Source organism: Nicotiana tabacum, chromosome 19 (genome assembly GCF_000715075.1).
Source record: "Nicotiana tabacum cultivar K326 chromosome 19, ASM71507v2, whole genome shotgun sequence".
Classification (NCBI taxonomy): domain Eukaryota; kingdom Viridiplantae; phylum Streptophyta; class Magnoliopsida; order Solanales; family Solanaceae; genus Nicotiana; species Nicotiana tabacum.
In genome coordinates this window covers 68,867,227-68,884,412 of record NC_134098.1, presented here as the reverse complement: position 1 = coordinate 68,884,412, position 17,186 = coordinate 68,867,227, and positions in this window count along the sequence as shown.

Here is a 17,186-nt window from a genome sequence, read left to right as displayed (position 1 = left end):
GAAGAACCGACAATCAGTTAAACATAAGATTTTTTACCTTTTATGGAGTTGTAATTAGAGTAGGATTCCCCTACTATATAAAGGGGGTATGATAATTCATTAGATACATTGTAACACGCATTCCAAAGCAATATACTACTATTTTCACTACTATTGTAAGCTCTTTCTCTCGTTTATCGATATTTTCCACTGTGAGCCCGGATCGAGGGTGAAAAAGTCACTAAGACCGGAATCATCCTCCTCTCGTGGTTTGAATTTACTGTATCTTTTCTTGTCCATTCTAACTCAATTTACCGTTTTGTATCAAATTAATCTACATATCCTTAAAGCCACTTATAAATTTAATTGTTATCCGATTTTGAGGGTAAACAGTTTGGTGCCCACCGTGGGGCTAAGGATAATAGTGGAAATTTGATACAAATTTTCATAATACACCCTACTTCACACTTGTTCTTTGAAGTGTCTTTGATTTCAGGTCAAAATTTAAAATATCGAACTCCCAATCTGGCCCTCTAAATACGGATGTCGAGTCTGGCCATCATGGCGAGAACAACAATACGGTGCCCGATTACGAGGTACCCCTTGCCGATCCCAGCGGAATTCTGGTCGCGAACCCGATCGACACCAACTCACATGTGGCCATTAACACGAATTTGCCTACCGATCCTGAGAACAACGTCCGCGGGGGAGCTCGATCGGTAGCCCAAAATACTCGTGAAGGTGAAGGAGATGGGATCAACTTATGGGTGATCTTCGAAATACTGCAGGCTCAGTAAGCAGCGATAGCCCAATTGTAGAACCAAAGTCGCGCTCCCAGTAGAGTTGAGCCCGAATCATCCCGGATAAACACTCGCAGAAATGAAGCAGCCACACATAGGCCAAATGAAGTTGAACTCGGGACCAACCCTGAGATAATAAAGATGCTCGAGGAATTTACAAAACGGGTGGAATCTGATAAAAAAGAAAATCGAAGCCAATGACAAGAAGGTGGAGACCTACAGCTTTAGGGTCAACCAAATCCCCGGAGCACCACTGATACTGAAAGACCTAGACTCCAAAAAGTTTGTTCAAAAACCTTTTCTTCCGAGCGCAGCTCCGAAGCCGATCCCAAAGAAGTTCTGCATTCCTGAAATTCCTAAGTGCAATGGGATAACTGATCTAAATGAACATATGACCTCATACACATGCGCCATAAAGGGGAATATCTTGGAAGATGATGAGATCGAATCTGTCCTGCTGAAAAAGTTCGGAGATACCTTGTCAAAATGAGTTATGATATGGTATCACAACTTACCCCCTCCCCCCCCCAATTCTATTGACTCATTTACCATGCTTGCAGATGTTTTTGTAAAGCACACATTGGAGCCATCAAGGTCGAGACCAGGAAGTCAGACCTTTTCAAGTTAAAGCAAAGAGATAACGAGATGCTCAGGGAGTTCGTGTCAAGGTTTCAAGTGGAACGGATAGACCTGTCGCCAGTGGAAAACGATTGGGCCGTTCAGGCCTTAACCCAAGGACTCAATATTCGAAGCTCATTAGCTTCGCATCAGTTGAAACAAAATCTGGTAAAATATACAGCAGTGACTTGCGCCGACGTGCATAACCGATACCAATCAAAAATTAGGGTCGAAGATGATCATCTTGGGGCCCCTTTCAGTTCTGTTTATACCGTCCGAGATATTGACAAATCCAAAAGAGACATTGATCGGGATACAAGGTCAAGGAGAGATCGGTATCAACCGTACAACGGTGATCGTAGGGGTAACGGATCTGGACAAAACCCTGTGAGAAGTGAAAGGAGGAGAGATCGAGGTCAAAATAACCGGGGACTCATGAGCAAAAATGATTTCGACAGGCCCATCAGGCCTAAAGAAGCATCGAGGTTATCGAAGTACAACTTCAACGTCGATGTTTCTTCTATTGTATCTGCCATCTAACGCACCAAAGACACCAAATGGCCTCGACCTCTATAGTCTGATCAAGACCAAAGGGATCCCAACTTAATATGTAAATATCATGGCACTCCCGGACACAGAACTGAAGATTGTCGACAATTGAGAGAAGAAGTAGCTCGGTTATTCAACAACGGACAACTATGGGAGTTCCTGAGCAATCGAACCAAAAACCATATCAGGAATAGAGATTCTAGTAAGCATATAGAGTAGGAGGAGCCTCGACACGTCATTAACATGATCATTAGTAGGGTCGACGTTCCCTAGAGGCCGATGTTAAAGTGCACCAAATTATCCATCACGAGGGAAAATGGACTCGAGATTATGTACCAGAAGGAACCTTGTCTTTCAACGACGAGGATGTTGAAGGCATCATGCATCCCTACAATGATGCACTAGTAGTATTTGTACTTATAAATAAATCTCGAGTTAAGCATGTGTTAATTTATCCAGGTAGCTCAGCCAATTTCATTAGATCGAGTGCAGTGGAATAACTAGGTCTACAAGACCGAATCGTGCATGCAGTCAGAGTTCTAAACGGATTCAACATGGCATGTAAGACCACTAAAGGGGAGATAACATTACCGGTGAACACCGCCGGAACCATTCAGGAAAGAAAGCTCTGCATGATCGAAGGAGACATGAGGTGCAATGCTCTGTTCAGGAGACTATGGATTCACAACATAAGGGTATTACCCTCGACGCTGCATCAGGTGCTGAAATTCCCGATGCTGGGAGAGATTAAAACAGTTTACGGAGAACAACCAGCCGCAAAGGAGATGTTCATGATTGACAAGGTGATCTAGGTATCTGCACTTTTGACATCGAAGGGTCTATGTTCGATGGCCAAAGAATAAACCAAATACCAATTACCGATACCTGCCTTGATCGAACCGGAGAAGCAAAGGACAGATGAGGACGATAACTATAGAGTTCCCAGATCTTTCATAGTCCCAGATGATTCCAACACCACCAAATCAACAGTCGAAGAACTGGAGCAAGTCATATTTATCGAACACTTTCCTGATAGTAAGGTACACCACGGCACGGGGTTAAGTCCCGAGCTCAATAAAAAACTCATTCAATTCCTTATAGCTAACATAAATTATTTTGCTTGGCTCTACCTCGATAGAACAGGGATTCTATCAGAGATAACTACTCGCAATCTAAGCCTAGATCCAAAGTTCTATCTGGTCAAGCAGAAAATAAGGCCTCAGTCCAAACTCAAGCATGCATTCATCAAGGACGAGGTATCTAAACTCCTTAAAATAGAGTCCATACGGGAGGTTAAATACCAGGATTGATTAGCAAACGTAGTAGTAGTCCCTAAAAAGGGGAATAAAATAAGAATATGTGTAGACTATAAAGACTTAAACAAGGCATACCCCAAGGACTCTTTCCCTCTGCCAAACATCAATCGCATAATCAATGCAACGGCCGGCCACGAGATCCTTAGTTTTCTCGACGCCTACTCCAGGTAAAACTAAATTTGGATGGACCCAGAAGACCAGGAAAAAATGTCCTTCATCACTAAATACAGTACCTACTACTATAACGTAATGCCATACGGACTAAAAAATGCAGGTGCCACTTACCAATGCCTAGTAAATCAGATGTTCAAAGAGCAAATAGGAAAATCAATGGAGGTTTACATTGACGATATGTTGGTTAAGTCCCTGCGAGCAAATGACCATTTCAAACATTTGCAGGAAACCTTTAATATATTGAATAAATACAATATGAAGCTAAACCCGGAGAAATGCTCATTCGGAGTCTGGTCCGAGAAATTCCTCGGATTCATGGTGTCCAACCGAGGAATCGAGATTAATCCTAATAAAATCAAGTCCATTGAGGACATCACCGTTGTGGATAATGTCAAGGCCGTTCAAAGGTTAACCGGGCGCATAGCCGCTTTGGGTCGATTCATCTCGAGGTCCTCCGATAAGAGCCATAAGTTCTTCTCACTATTGAAGAATAAGAATAACTTCTCATGGACCCCGGAGTGCTAACAAGCCTTGAAGGAGCTCAAGTGGTACCTCTCGAGCCCACCTTTGCTTCATACCCCGAAGGCAGACGAACAGTTGTACCTGTACTTAGCGGTATCTGAGGTAGCGGTAAGTGGAATCCTGGTCCGAAAAGAGGAAGGTACGTAATTTCCTATCTATTATGTTAGCAGAACTCTAGGCGAAGCCGAAACTAGGTATCCTCACCTAGAAAAATTGATGCTCGCTTTACTAAGCGCCTCTGGGAAGCTAAAACCGTATTTTTAATGCCATCACATATGTGTCGTGAGTACTTAACCATTAAGAAACATAATTCCTAAGCCCGAGCTCTCGGGACGATTGGCCAAATGGGTCGTGGAGATCAGCGGGTACTATATCGAATATCGCCCGAACCGCCATCAAATCTCAAATTTTGGCGGACATCGTGGCCAACTTCACGCCGACCCTAATTCCTCATGTCGAGAAGGAGTTGTTGTTGAACTCGGGGACCTCTTCTGAAATTTGGACCCTCTTTAAGGACGGTGCCTCGAATGCAAAGACGTTCAGGCTTGGCATCGTGTTGAAGTGTAACGACCCCGTGTTATTTTGAGAATTTAAGTCCCGTTCGGCGGCATAAAGTCTTGATCAGCTTCTTATTATGTGTATTGACTTGAGTGCGTAGTTGAATTTAGTTACCAGATGATTCAAAGTCAAATCGAAAGGAAGATTCAAGTTTTGGAAGCTTAAGCGGTAAGAGTTGACCGGAATTCGATTTTTATATAAACAACCCCGGAATAGATTTTGGATGTCCGTAGGTAATTTGGAGCATTTCGGCGAAAGTTGGAATAGTTGAAGTTTTGAAGGTTGAGAGGTTTGACCAATAGTTGACTTTGGTGATATCGGGGTCGGAATGCGATTTTGAGAGTTGGAACAGCTCCGTTATATTATTTGGGATTTGCCTACAAAATTTAACGTCATTCCGGGTTGGTTTGATAGGTTTCGGTGCGAGTTTTTTAAGTTGGAAGATTTGAAAGTTCATAAGTTCGATTCTTGGCGCGATTTGTAGTTTCAGAGTTCTTTTATGTGATTTGAGACATCGAGCGAGATCGTGTTAGGTTATGGAACATGTTGGTATGTTTAGACGGGGTTTTAGGGGCCTCGGGTGAGTTTCGGATGGGCTACGGGCCATTTCTTTCTATTTTTGGACTGCTGTTTTCTGTCATCTGGTTTCCTTAATCGCGTCCGTGTCACTTCCTCCGCGTTCACGTAGTGTAATTTTGGAGGATGAATTATTTGTTCTCCGCTTTCGCATGACTCCTTCCGCGATCGCGGAAGCCTGCCTTCCCCCTTCTTCGTGTTCGCATCCTCCCCATCGCGTTCGCGTAGTAGAAACTAGGAGCTGGGAGCTGGTGACCATTTCCTCTACGCGTTCGCACTGTTCCATCCGCGAACGCGTAAGTGTGACTTTCCCTCCTTCGTGTTCATATGTCGTTTCACGCGTTCACGTAGCCCAGTTCTTCGACCCGCCGACCTCCTAGGGTGGACTTTTTCTTGGCACCTCTAAGTCACCCAATTCGGTAAAATCCTCCAGGACGGATGAGTCTACATCGTCAAAAAAGCCTCGGGGGGGATCATCCGCCCCATGGACCCCTTTATGGGATCGCTCCTTCGTCGTTCGGGCTTCATCAAATATTGATTTGGTGAATGAAGGCGACCCCGAAATATCTATAACGCTGGGTGGGGTAGGGCCGGCGTCTCCCGAGTTCTCGGCCCTTAGTTCGACATCAGCCTCGTGAACCTGAAGGGGATTAGCTTCCGTCGTGTCCCCCTCGGCTGCCACCCATTCCTCGGGGACAGACGGCTCATAAGCCACAAAGATTTCATCCTCCTCGGACTCGTCTCTGAGCCGGATGAGTGAATCTGAGTCAAGCACTCGGGAGATGGAGGTTTCATTTGGCTTACCAACCAGCCTCCTTCTCATTTTCTTTTTCTCCGAGCTCGGGGAACTCAGGGCCCTTTTACTTTTCTTCTTCCCTGTTGTGGCTCCGGGCTGTCGCGAGGCTGAAGAATCGGGGGGTAAGTCCTCGTCCCCACCCAGGGGCCTAAGCTCGCCGGTCTTAGGCAAACCTGCAAAAAAAGTAGTAAGGAAAAAATAATAAGAACGTGATGCTAGAAGAAGAAGCATAGCGCAACCTATTCGGGAAATAGATCTTACCATGGGAACGGGCTTCCCAATGGCCCTTCAAAAGTTTGCACCATGAGCGTTTGAAATAGGGCATCTATGAGACAATGCCTTCGATCCATTCCTTTAACCGAGGAACGGTATTCGGGACTTGAGCAACAGTTGCACCACCACAAACACCAATGAGGAAAAAAGGGGATGAGCATGAAATCAAATTCAAAAAGAAGTTGCACTTACGTGACGCATTCCACTTCTCGGAGAATGGCCTAGATTCGACCGGGATCAAGTCCGAGGTCCTCATTCGGACAAAATGTCCCTGCCAACCTCGATCCCGATCTTCATCGATGTTTGAGAATGGGGCCTTACTAGCCCGCACACAAGCTTTATCAGTCACCCTCAGAAGATTCGGGGACTGTACAAACGGAGTAGATGATCTACGATGAACCGACAGGAGTCAATCTTGTTCACAAAAAAATAATGGATGATTACGATCCTCCATAACTAGGGGTGGATCTGGCCAAGACATACCTCGTACCTCTTACAGAATTCTATGATGACCAGATCCACCGAGCCCAGCGTAAAAGGATAAGTGCAAACACTTAGGTATCCCTCAACGTGTGTAGTAATGGCCTCCTCAGAGTCGGGAACCACTATGTACTTTTCGGACCAGTTGCAGTCCTTTCGGACTAAGGGGAGATCATCTTCTGTGATCGTGCAAATATATCTCGATGCTTCCTCACACCGACCCTGCACCGAAGAGGGTTTCTCGACCTTGAACTCGCCAGCGACCAAACAATGAACATCTTCAAGTGAGGTTCGTGAGCTGGTTCGTCGATGACCACGTTAGCAGCGGATCTCCCGAGGTCAACCACATCGGAAGTGGTTTCATTGGTTCCGGCAGTCGTCTGGGAGGTAGAAGCGACCTTTTGGGGAACAGATTTTGAGATTTTTGCCATTGTTATAGGGGGAAAGCTTGAAGGAGATAGAGAAAGGTTAAAAGTTGGAAGCTCAGTTGTTTTGGCTTGAGTGGATAATGAGTAAAAATTTTGCAAAGGAATATCGAGTAACGGAGATAAAATTGCTAGAATATGAAAAAGAATAATGAAATCCTGAGGGTACGAGGGTGGAAGGTTTGATGTAAAGTAAAAATGAACAAAAGAGGGGTTATTTATAGGGGTTCCGCGACGTTTCGCCTCCAGGGACAACCAACCGGCGGCTGACGCGCATTTTACCCTATCGGGCTTTTCGTCGTTTATGTCACGGCGTATTGAAGAAGGAACCAGAGTGCTCATGGCGTTTCTCGTCAACTTGCTCTCCGAGAAACGAGGGGACTATCTATATACGGGTAAAAATCAAGCTCATGATACACTTCGACCTCCAATAGGGTAAAACGAGCTCGAGATATGATTGCGAAGGATCGGAATCGAAGCAAAGGTCTCATCGAGTCAGAATCCGGGGGCACGTTGCCTACCCTCGAGAATATCTGGGTCATGATTCGGGATCGATCCAAATCCTGAAACACTTCAGAGAACATTGTCGGGCAATCAAGCACGACCAACAGACGGCCGTAATATTCGCGACCGGCCGGATAACAAGGCGTGGATCTCGGCACGTATCGATGAAGAACCGACAATTAGTTAAACAGAATATTTTTTATCTTTTATGGAGTTGTACTTAGAGTAGGATTCTCCTACTATATAAAGGGGGAGGGGGGGGGGATCTGATAATTCATTAGACTCATTGTAACACGCATTCCAAAGCAATATACTACTATTTTCACTGCTATTGTAAGCTCTTTCTCTCGTTCATCGATATTGTCCACTGTGAGCCTCAATCGAGGGTGAAAAAGTCACTAAGGATGGAATCCTCCTCCTCGCGTGGTTTGAATTTACTGTATCTTTACTTGTCTATTCTAACTCAATTTATCGTTTTGTATCAAATTAATCCACATATTCTTAAAATCACTTACAAATTTAATTGTTATCTGATTTTCAGGGTAAACAAGTAACTAGAAAGAAATATTTAAGTCTGAGTTACCAAATCAGTGAACCTGATTCTTTTGTATTTAGGAAATTTCTGTCAACTTAATTAATGCATATAGTCTATATATCTCTCTCTGTGTTAGTCAACCAAATTGTGCAAGTTACTAAAGAATATGGTACGCTTGAACCATCCGTTAATAGTTGTCAATCAAATTTTTAAAGATTTTTTCCAGAAAAAAATAGCTGTAAAGCTTTAAGTAGTAGTCACGGAGTTTTGTAGTAATAGTTGAGACGACTGTTTTTCAACGTTTCATACTACTTTGTCAAAAGATGTATTTGAGAAGTCAAAATCTGAAACTACCGATGTCGATCTCTGTATTATCCCAACGCTTAGTGTTTGTATTTATTATAATTAATTTGGCACCCACTTCAAATTTGTTTCAGAGAAACACAATGTTCCTTTCATATTGCCCTTAACCTAAAGTAAATCTTGCACAGAAAGAAATAATTACTTGACTTCGCATACAATTTGACCGTTTGTCTCCTTCAAGTCAACCTAAAGAATGATGCAAATTCATTCTTCTTTTAAGTAAAGAAAATACAGATAACAAAAGAAAAAAGAAAATTCCTTGTGGTTATGAGGAGGTTGACGCTAATTAAACAAATAGTAGTACTTAATTACCTAATCGAATATGAACGAGAGAATATAATAGGATTAGAATATTATATTCAACTAATTAAGGGTTTGTACTTCTTAGCAAATTGTCAACATAGTTGTTCTCGGACAAACCCAAAAAGGAATATGCTTTATGGTCATCGATCTTGTTTTAATTTTGACTTTGTTCCACACGTATGCCTTCTACTTTAGAGGCAAAAAGAGCATAACTGACGAATTAAGCACATTAGAGGCATTTTTTATTTGCAGGCCTATCATATCCCACATGCTGCTTTCTCTTCTTCGCGTCCATCTCCCAGGAGTAAAGCATATTTTAATAAAGACGATTTTATATTTTCTAATTGATTGAAGATTGTAGGATTGCTTACTATTTCACTACAATAATTGTTGATTATTGTTTTCTCTTTCGGTTAGTATTTAATGCCAAAAAGTTAGTGAGAGTACTCATCTTGCATTATAAAAATCAAGTATATATGGTTGAAAAGAAGTATTAAGATATAAATTGGGAACTCAATTATGCAAGATGAAGTACAAAGAAATAAGTAACATGAAGAAAAGTAGGAGTTGTTAATTAAATAATTGATTACCGAGAGACAAAATGGTCTTAAGGTTCAGTGATTCATCATCACAATCACTTTCAATGCTTGGCATCGTTAAAGTAGAATATATATAGGCATTAATCTATTTATAGACGGACAGGTCCTGTATTTGGATTCTGTTTTCTCTTTTACAATAATAGTCATAGTGAAGATACCTTATACCTGAAAACTGATCAATGAATAGACGTTTAATTTAAGCAAATTAATACGGAGGATAACGTTAGTTTGATCTAAATATAAGACATTACACAATGACGGGGAATAAATTTTTATAATTTATGTAATTAGTTTAATTCAGAAAAACCGCCTACTTAATTACTCGTCAGTACAACTCTTAGTACAACTCTTTCACCTTTTAAATTAAATTCTCTAAAAAGATTCTTTGTACTTTATACACATGCACGCTGGCTAATAAAGAGGTGGGAAGATGTGAAGAGTAGTTGAGGTGGACGCAGTATTGCGGCCAATGGAGAGACCAAACCAGAAAAAGCCATATTATGTTCGGAATTATGTTTAATCTATTGCTTCCTGAGGCGGACCTACCCAAAGGTAGGAGATCACCCTGCCTAAAAATTCGAAAATATATATATATATATATATATATATATATATATATATATATATATATTTTTATTTTATTTTATTTTTAAATAACAAATTTATATTTAAATTGATACTTTAAGGTTTAAATCTTAGTCAGTTACTTTGGTCGATTTGGGGGCACAATTTGACTTTTAGTGTGTTGTTTGAGTTTTATTCCGACTTTAGCATTTGTTTAAATTTTTATTTGACAGTGGTGCTCCCGCCACTTTTAAATCATGGGTTCGCCTCTAATTGCTTCTCCGCCGATTTTTTAACTAATCTAGCCGAGCGTTGTCATTATTTATTACAGTAGCTTTAGTACATCATTTTGTGTCTTTCGTGTATTTTTGTATTTCTGGATTTATGTTATTACATGTTATTGTCTTCGCTTCGATTTTCTAATTGCACTATTTAGTGTTAATTTTGTGTTTTCGCTTGGTTTTCTTATTAGTTTGCTTGTCATTGTCATTGCCCCTTCCCTTTATTTTTCCTAAGCCGAGGGTCTATTGGAAATAATTTTTCTGTTTTCTTAAAGGTAGGGGTAAGGTCTGCGTACACACTACCCTCATCAGACTTCACTTGTATGAATAGTCTGGGTTTGTTGTTTTACTACTATAAGAAATATGTTCAAGCCTTGATAAATTAATTACCTATATTTGCTTGGACATTACACGTTTATCAAAAAAAAAACTAAGAGGGGATATGCGTTTGACCATTGCTGCAAACAAACTCGACGTCTTCGAGTCAAGTTTTTAGCATATCATTAAAATGTTTTACGTAATTTGAATTTATGGTAAATACTATATTTGTGCATATTGCATAAAGACATAATGATTGCAGTGGTATAATTCACTAATTGATTTAAAGTTTAAAAGGTATACTTCTGTGCTATCACGAGAAACAAAGACATGTGCGAGAACAAAAGAGATCGCCAAAAAGGGAGTGAAAGAGAAAGCAGCTTATAATTTTAGAAAAAAGATGGAATAATCCGACCAGACACGTCTGAAACAAACCTTAAAAAATTTATTATTTGTCATTATTCTGTTGATTCCTGAATTTAAGCATTGAATGTGGAAGCATAATTGCCGGCCTTAGCTTCTAATCCTCCCCATTATCCGCAATTTTATTGAATAAAAGTTATACATTGCCAGAAAATTTTATTAAAAGAGAAGAACGGCAAAAGAAAAGGAATTTGTTAGTTGTTGATTAGTTTGGCGGGTAAGAAAGTTGGTCCCCATAATTGTTTAGATACATTTGTTGTACTTTCAGTGCTTTCATGTCCGATATAAAATAGGTAAACTAAATAGAAATATTACTCTTCTTTATGCGATGCGATTATTTGGTTGCAAATGCAAAATTTCTATGCCACTTGAATATTAAAATAATGATCTAACATTTACTAGCCCCATTTATTATTCAAATAAGAAAATGGCACGTTATGTCTCTCTTTTAAATCACTCTATATATTTTCTCCTTACTAGTTTTAGGTTACGTGCGTTACGCGTATACTCAACTCAATTAGTATAAACTTTTTAAAAATCATATAACCATTAGATATATTTTTGTATTTGAATTATAAAATAAAAGCTAAGAAAGTGAAGAATGTTGAATTAATTAATGAAAAGCAATTTAATCAATTTGACTCTTAATATTATAGTATAACTGATCTCTTATTTTTTTGATTTTTTCTGCTGCCGATTCTCTTCTCAAGGGCACAATTTATGTACCCTATTATGTCAATTTTGGAAAATGATTTTTAATGAATTAGTAAAAGAGTTGAATTGGCTTATTTTGCTAATTAGTTAATTCAAAGATTTAATTATTTATCACATAAGAAAATACTTTATTCTCCTGTTGATTCGAATTGTTAATGCTAGCTCATGCCAAATTTTAAATATTTAGTAATTATTAATTTTTTTAATCATATTCTATTTTTAAATGGTAAACCAATTATCACTATTTTATTTTTAGATCTTTGTGTTTAAAAATCGTTAGTGTTATTAATTTCTCAACCACTATTCTCTCTCTATATATATATATATATATATATATATATATATATATATATATATATATATATATATATATATATATTCTTAACGGGTTAACGGATTATCCGTTAAGAAAATTCTATAAGACAGAAATCGATAAAGAAAAAAATATTGATTGAGTAGGAAAGGAGTTCAATTATAATATGAAATTAATTATAGTTTTTGTAGTTTTTGTTGGTTCGAAAATTGACTCGTAAATGATGAAATAAGGAAACTAATAACAATTAGATTAGAACTCAAATCACAAAATTTGAAAGCATAACAGTTACATATTGCAATTCTTTAAAAAGAAATCTTGTTTCTCTTCCTAAGAGTTAGCCCTTTTCCCATGTTCTTTCTCTTATTACTACCTTTTTAGTGGTCATCAATTGTAGTAAATCTTAATTTATATTTAGATTGAATAGCTAAAGATTTTTCTTTAAAAAATAATTCTATGTTGGATAAATTATACTATGCTACAAGATAAAATTATACTAACCGTTAATACATTAAACTTTATATGAGCTAAATATTTAAGATTTTAAAGTTTGTTTTGTGTTTTCCCCTTTTTAACTTTCCTATAATTGACCTTTTCATTCAAAAAGATAAGACTCCATTTCCTTTTGATAAGAAGTCTCGTTGGAGTTAAAGAATGCCCAAATAATTTAATTTTTAGAAAGGTAAAAGTCTTTATTTTTATTGTGAAATGTTAAAAGCTAATCGAGAATAGTAAGTGATTGAGTAGGAATGTTAAAAGGAGTTTATATAAGGGAAATATTTATTGAAAACTTCTTACATAGTTAAATGGAAAGAATTAATAAGTAGAATTTTTGTTATTTTAAAGTCCAAAATAATAGGAATTTAATTCAAATGACAATTATGTCCAATATAAAATTTATTTTTAAAGGATAAAAAAGGCGAATGACATTTCGCTTAGTGCTTTTAATATAGTATAGATTTCTAAAAACTTTGCAAATATAGAGAGCGCAGACAAACACTTTCACTTAGCTTAAAGTACGGCTCCTTAAACTTGTTCAAGTTTTCGTTTTCTCTCGGCGCATGTTAGCTTAATGTGCGACATCCATGGGGAAGAGAATTCGAAATCATTCGATGAAGGCAACAATGGCACAAGAATCAAATGTGTATGGTCTCGCGCAACAAAAGAAGGGATACCAACCCAAATTAAATGTGGAACCAAGTCGCGAATTGGGGGAAACAGTACCAACTGAAATTGATGAAACAGTAGAAATGGATATTGATGAAATAATAGAAACTCCACCACAATTGGACTGGAAGGAGATGATACATGCATCGAGTAGTAAATGCAAGATGTCGTGGGCTAATGAAGTGGAACCAGAAGCTGAACAGGAAACGAGGGCCTCAATTTGGGACAATTTCGACATCTCGAAGGTATCTAATGCTCACTTCAAATTGAAATTTGTTTCACCTACTGTAATTGGTGAATCACATGTTTGCGAAATTGCCTTAGAGGACATCAGTTCTGAAATAGAGTATTGGAAGCATACAACTATTTGTTATGTGCTGGGGGCTCATCCTCCCTTCTCTGTTCTGAATGGTTACAAACAGAGATTATGGGGAAAGCTTGTGTCACGCCCCAAAATCGAGGAGCGCGACAGACGCTCAACCGAGTGAACCCGACCGAGCAAGTGTCACGATCCAAAACTAATCTCTATCGTGATGGCGCCTATCGTGGAACTAGGCAAGCCGACTCATTTCCAAAACAAACTGATATTTTTATTTTAAAGATAATTTTAAGGTTATTTAACATAAAACCTCCATTTAAAGAGTTCAAATCAAAGAAAAATAAAAGTGCGAAAAAGAAAATCCCGACATCGGGGTGTCACTAGTCATGAGCATATACTACAATCTGTCTAACAATATCAAGGCTAACTCAGCCCGAAAAATAGCTAAATACAACTAGAGGAAGATAAAAGGGAGAAGAGTAGGGGCTGCAATCGCCAAACAGCTACCTTGCTATCTCCAAGAAAATCTGCAACCAGAACACTCAATAACCGCTACCGTGTCCAGCTACACCTGGATCTGCACACAAGGTGCAGGGAGTAACGTGAGTACGCCAACTCAGTAAGTAACAACAATAAATAAAGACTGAGCAATAGTGACGAGCAACAAAGCATATAACGTTCATATCAAGAAATCTCAGTAAAATGCCACATGCTCTTAAAAATCAGGATTTGAATCAAACATCTCGTTTAAACCCAGTTCCAGTAAAAAAATCATTTTAAAGACATTTTCCAACAGTTTTTCAAACAAAGGCTCAATGCAAAGGTGAGAAAAAATGATGAAATCATAAATAGCCCCTCGGGCAAAATATCACTCATATACAGCCCCTCGGGCAAACCTCACAGTCACTCGTGTCACTCAGGCGGCATACCTCACAATCACTCTTGCCACTCGGGCATACCTCACAATCACTCTTGCCTCCCAGTCACTCAGCACTCGTCACTCGGCACTCGCACTCACTAGGTACCTGCGCTCACTGGGGGTGTGTACAGACTCCGGAGGGGCTCCTTCAGACCAAGCGTTATAATCTGCATGGACAACTCACGTGCTAAAATAATAAAGTATGCTGCAGGCGAGCAGCCCCGATCCACACTCATCCTCACAAAATCAGGCCCTCGGCCTCACTCAGTCATAAAGTATGTTGCAGGCAGGCAGCCCCGATCCATACTCATCCTCACATATCAGGTCACTCGGGCATTTCAGTAAAACAGGGCATTCGGCCCAAAATATTTATATGCATCAAAATAGAGTCATAAAACTGAGTTATGCGGTAAACAAGTATAAACATGACTGAGTATAGATTTTCAATCGAAAACAGTGAGAGGCTGATAAGAAACAACCCCTAAGGGTCCAAGCAGCATTGGCGCAAGGCCCAAATATGGCATTCAACCCAATTTACAGAAATTCTTTCTAAAACATATAAATATCAAATGGTTTCAACAAAGTATGCAACTTTACAGTTGCTACGGGACGGACCAAGTCACAAATCCCCAACAGTGCACGCCCACACGTCCGTCACCTAACATGTGCATCACTTCAAAATAGTAGAATGATACGAAATGCGGGGTTTCATACCCTCAGTACTAGATTTACAATCGTTACTTACCTCAAACCACGAAATTCTTATTCTGCAATGTCCTTTCCTCATGAATTGGTCTCCAAACGCCTCGAATCTGGTCATAAATAATTCACTTCAGTCAATAAAATTCATTAGAATTAATTCCACAAGATAATAATGATTTTCCATAAAAATCCGAAAATTAGCTCAAAAATTGCCCGTGGGGCCCACATCTCGGAACTCGACAAAAGTTACAAAATCCGGAAGCCCATTCAACCACGATTCTAACCATACCAATTTTATCAAAATTCGATATCGTTTGGTCCTTCAAATCCTCAAATTACTTTTCCAAAATTTCCAAGCCCTAACCCCTCATTTTCACTAATTATCATGATTAAAACAACAGGAATTCGCCATATATACAAGTATTAGGGCTCAAGTAACTTACCTCAACAAAATCCCCTTGACTCCCTCTTCAAACCCCTCCAAAAGCTCCAAAAACCGAGTTGAAATTGTGAAGAATGACCAAAATTCGCGAAGGGTTCTATTTAAGGATTCTGCCCAGGTTTTTCGCACCTACGGCCATTTTCTCGCACCTGCGCTTCCACATCTGCGGACACCGGTGCGCACCTGCGCAACTCACTTAATCACACAGATTTCGTATCTGCGGACCCCTTTCTCGCACCTGCGGACTCGCATCTGCGGTCCCAGGTGCGCATCTGCGAAACCAGTCCAAACGCCTCATATCTGCATCTGCGCTCAAGGCCTCGCGCACCAGCGACTTCGCACCTGCGATCCTTTCTTCCGCAGGTGCGAAAATAGCAGAAGCAGCAGCTCCAGCTGCAATTTCCAACTTCAACGACTCCGTTAACCACCCGGAATCACCCCGAGGCCTTCGGGACCTCAACCAAAAATACCAACATGTCATATATCAACATACAAACTTAGTCGAATCTTCGAATCACTCAAAACAACATCCAAACACCAAATTACCATCGGATTCAAGCCTAAGAACTTCTAAATTTCTAAATTCGGCAACCGATGACAAAACCAACCAAACCACGTCCGAATGACCTCAAATTTTGCACACAAGTCCTAAATGACATAACAGAGGTATTTCAATTTTCAGAATCGGATTCCGACCCTGATATCATAAAGTCAACCCCCGGTCAAACTTCTCAAAAATAAAACTTTCGGCATTTCAAGCATAATTCCTCTACGGACTTCCAAATAATATTCCGGACATGCTCCTAAGCCTAAAATCACCATACAGAGCTATTGGAATCATCAAAATTCAAATTCGAGTTCGTTTACACATAGGTCCATATCCGGTCCACTTTTCTAACTTAAAATTTTCAATTATGAGACTAAGTGTATCATTTCACTCTGAGTTTCTTCCCGACTCGAACCAACTAACTTGATATAACATAATATAGCTGAATAACACAAAAAGAAGCAGGAATGGAAAAAACGGGGTTATAACTCTCGAAACGACCGTCGGGTCGTTACATCCTCCCTCTCTTAAACATCCGTTCGTCCTCGAACGGGTCTAGAAACATAACTGGAGTCTCGAATAGGCGTGGATATCTGCTCCGTATCTCTCGCTCGGCCTCCCAGGTGGCCTCCTCCACAGGATGACCTCTCCATTGCACCTTTACTAAAGCTATATCCTTTGACCTCAACCTTCGAACCTGCCGATCCAAAATAGCCACCGGCTCCACATCATAAGTCATATCACCCTCCAACTGAACCGTGCTGAAATCCAAAACATGGGACGGATCTCCAATATACTTCCGGAGCATGGAAACATGAAACACTAGATGCACACTCGACAAGCTGGGTGGCAAGGCAAGCTTATAAGCCACCTCTCCTATCCTCTGAAGCACTTCAAAAGGCCCAATGAATCGGGGGCTCAACTTGCCCCTCTTCCCAAACCTCATAACACCCTTCACGTGTGATACCTTCAGCAAAACCTTCTCCCCAACCATAAAAGATACATCACGGACCTTCATATCCGCGTAGCTCTTCTGCCTGGACTGCGCCGTGCGAAGCCGCTCCTGAATCAATTTCACCTTATCTAAATACCTCCTCCCATACAAAG